Here is a 4,275-nt window from a genome sequence, read left to right as displayed (position 1 = left end):
CCATTGACATTTGAGGCTCCAGTGTGAATAGCAAAACTTATGGGTCTCTAACTGTGATTTTTGCTTTTTATATATTTTGCCAAAAAAAGTGGGAACGGTTGGATGGAGGAGGTAGTTTTCTTTTAATTCAAAAACATGCAGTTAGAAAACCGAAGGGGGATCAGTTCAGTGTGAATCCCGATTTTGTTTTCACTCTCCTCCCTCCGTTCTGTGTTCCAAAAAACTCCCTCCGGTGCATTTGCTGTGAAACATATAGTCTGACTCCAACACCGTGATCGGACTTCTTCCATGCGTGGCTATCTGAATTTGAGACCATTCAACACTTCAGGTATGCCCGAATTCATCAGTGGTGTCAGAGCATAGGTTTATATTTCTTGTTGGTGTCATTCTGTGGCCTGCGTTTTATATCAGTGTTCTGTTTTTTTTTTCTATTTTTCGGTCTCAGTATACTGTGGTTTACTTCAATATACTATGCAAATCCTTTCATTTATTTTTAGTATGATTAATATCTGACTTATATTTATAACTAGAAATACTGGATTTTCTCTCTGCCTCTATGAAATCTAACATCGAAAATGTTTTCGACCGTTTCCCTTGTTTGTCTTTAGGTTTGCTTAAAATCAAGTTTTTAGGCTTCAAAATCTATCCCATTGTGTAGAGGATGAAAAAACAAAGAAAATGATATAAAGTACGCGAAAAACAGACATCGGACAGTGAAGATACGAAGGAGAGAAGGTTTTGGGATCGATGGACCCGGTTGCAGGAGCCGGGTTAAGCAACCCGGCTGGAGGTTGAAGACAACCTCCAGGGGGCCAAAACGGCGTCGTTTTGGCACCCTGTAAAAAACCAAAAAAAAAAAGGGATCTGGGCCGGGAGTAGGATCCAGCCCGAAGCAATAAAAAAAAACAGATGTAGGCCTAGGTCTGCCTCTGGATCGGGTTGACCCGCCCCAACCTGGTCCAGCCCAATTACCAAAAAAAACCCATTTTAGTGATTAAAAAAAATAAATTTTTTATTAAAAAAAACTTTTTTTGGGTCCAGAATTGCCACGTGGCATTCCATCTGGACACGTGGGCGCCACCACCTGATTGGTAGTGGCGCGTGGAGGCCGCCGGAACGGCGCGTGTCATCAGTGGCCGGTTGCATGGCAGTGAGTGTCGTACACGCGCTGATAGCGTGAGTGGGTGAAATTTTTTTTTCATTTTTTGCAGAATTTATTCTTCTAGGGGCACGTGTAAGCGTGTGGGAGGTCCGTTTGAGGTGCGGTTTGTCTATAAAAATCCCTAAAATCAATATATTCATTTTGATATATAATTTGCTAATTTTTGAGACAATTGAGGATCCGTTTGTGAGTATTTTCAGTGTATTTTCTGGTATTTTCATAGGAAATAAATTCCAGAATATTCAAAATAATTTAAATTATTTTGTTCTAGGTAAAAATGAAGCAAGAGGCTTCTAGTAGTACTGAAAATATCAAAGATGGTTTATTAGAATACTCATACATGGATGATGCAGTTCTAAAATATGAACCAAAGGATGAGGATCCTGAAGAGGACCTTGAAGAGGTTCCTCAAGAAGACCCGGAGGAGTTAATGGATTCTGGACCTGAGTTGGAATCTTTATTCCCTACTGAACCCCTCTGTACCGAGCCTCACTTGGTCTTTAATGATTCATTAGATCTTCCCAATGAAACCGAAGTTGAGAAAGGAGAAGAGGTGGATCAACCCTGTATCCCTGCTTTAGCTATGAGTATAGCTGAAAGAGATGCAGCCAGACTGACAAACATAAAAGGCATCAATTGCGTGCTCGCCAGCTACGTCCATTACATGACCGATAAGAAGAATACCGAATTCTACCTTAAAGTCATAATGGAGTACATAAGAGCAATAAGGGTTAGAGGTGGACCTAAAGGAAAACCCATAAGAAAATTTTACTGAATCTGGGTTATAGATTTAGTATCATCCTTTATGACCAAAACACGCAAACTTAGGAAACTAAAGAAAGCAATGCTTGATTACCTTTATGTTCATATCAAATGATGCAATATTTGTATTCGCTTTATTGACGTTTGTTATATTAAGTTTGTGGTTTCATACATTGTAAATAGACTAAGTGTGTTATTTCATTTAATGAAATTACTTGAATTATTGTTGTATGATTATTTGTGAATAATATAAGTATGCTTTTTATAAGTGGGAGCTTTTAGAAGATAAGACTTCTAAGAGTCACAATTTTTGAAGTGCTTATATAAAATTCTTGATAGGACATAATAATTATTGTTTGTATCTGTGTGATGGGAGATACAAACGTATGCTCTTGATCATGGATCTTGCAGTGTCATTACTTTCTGATCAAGGATGATATAAGTACAAGACATTGTATATTTTGTTGTGCTATATAACTAAAATGTTCTATGGTACGTCTCTCTTTTAGAGAGAACGTAGAATAATGTAGGATAAATTTGTCACAGAACTGAAAATGGCAACTAAGAACATAATTGCTGAGCTTAATAAGGGAGAAAAGCTCAACGGGGATAACTGGGACATATGGCACCGAAAGGTCCAATAGATCTTGAAGGAACAAGATGCCGTTAAACCTTTAACCACTGCAATGGTTAAACCTGAAGCTGGAAATACGACCCAACATAGGAGAGACCAAGAGGCTTATTTAGTTTGGAAGAAGAAAAACAGCATAGCAAGAATCACGCTTCTGAGTGCCATGGCTGATGACATAATGTGCGAGTTTGAAAGGCACAGAACTGCACAAGCTAGGTGGATAGCATTGAAGGACAAGTTTGGTGGTACTTCTACCACTAAACTTTGGAGGTTAACGATTAAGTTTGATACCTACAAACTCAAGCCAAACAATCCTATGAAGCAACATCTGAGAGAGATGGCCAACATGATCAGAGAACTTAAAGAAGCTAGACATGTCCTGTCTGATGAGCAGCAAGTGCAGGCTGTTATCATATCGCTCCCTACTAGCTGGGAGCACATGAAAGTCAATCTAACCCATAATGAAAATATCGTTACTTTTAACGATGTAGCCAAGCACTTGGAGCTAAAGGACAAACGTTTAGAGGCTTACAAGACCTCTGGACAAGCTTATTACACTGAGGATACTGGCACTTCCCAATCAAGGCTCGATTCCAAGAAGGGCAAGAAGTTCCAAAAGAAAGGGAAGAAGGGTGGTCTTCAACCCAAAAAAGGAAAGAAGCAATTCACGAAGAAGGGAAAGAAAGGTAGGAAGAAGAAGCTAGACCTGAAGAAGGTCAAATGCTTCGCCTGCCAGAGAATGGGCCATTTCGCACGTAACTGTTCAAAACAGGCTGAGAGCGAAAAGGTATTAGTGGATTATGTGAATTCACATGTTTCATATGTTTCTAGTACTGTTTTTCTAACAAAACCTGTTTCTTCTTCTTGGATTATAGACTCAAGCTCCACAGACCATGTAACCAGGGATCGAGGATCCTTTATCGAGTACCGTCAATTGCTGTACCAAAGCAAGTGGTTTTACGTTGGGAACAACGTGAGGATCGAGGTTAAAGGTTTGGGCACCTGCAAATTTACTTTGCGTGGTGGGAAGACCTTAATACTCCATGATGTACTTTATGCTCCCGATATCCGGCAGAACTTGGTTTCTGTGTTATGCCTTTTAGAATTTGGGTTTGATGTAAACTTGTATGGTAAAGTTGTAGACATTTTAAGCAACTCAGTTCTTTATGGTTTAGCTTTATTGTTTAAAAAGTTCTTTGTTTTGGATATTGTTAGTGATTTTAATAGTAATGAATGCTTTGCTATTTCTTCGAATAATGTTGACATAAACACCTGGCATGCTAGACTAGGACATATTAATCAAAATAGAATGATTAAATTAGCCAAAGAAGGATTGTTAGGTGCCATTCCTAATATGGAAATGTCACTATGTGAGAATTGTTTAGCTGGTAAGGCAACAAGAAAGCCTTTCGGTAGGAACAAGAGTTGAAAATCCATTGCAATTAATCCATTCTGATATCTACGGTCCAATGAGTGTGAGGGCGAGACACGGAGCTTGGTACTTTATTACCTTTATTGATGATTTTTCACGATATGGTCATGTCTATTTGATCACATATAAGTTTGAAACTCTTGAGTGCTTTAGACAGTACATAAACGAGGTAGAGAATCAAATGGACAATAAAATTAAAGCATTACGCACTGATCGAGGTTGTGAATATTTATCTGAAAAGTTTAAACAGCTCTATGAAAAGAAAGGGATAATTAGACAACTGACTAT

The sequence above is a fragment of the Neltuma alba genome, unplaced genomic scaffold (assembly GCF_004799145.2).
Source record: "Neltuma alba isolate B1F8T4 unplaced genomic scaffold, ASM479914v2 tig00003622_pilon, whole genome shotgun sequence".
NCBI classification, from domain to species: Eukaryota; Viridiplantae; Streptophyta; class Magnoliopsida; order Fabales; family Fabaceae; genus Neltuma; species Neltuma alba.
The sequence above is the reverse complement of the archived record's forward strand: the minus strand, read 5'-3'. Positions refer to the sequence as shown.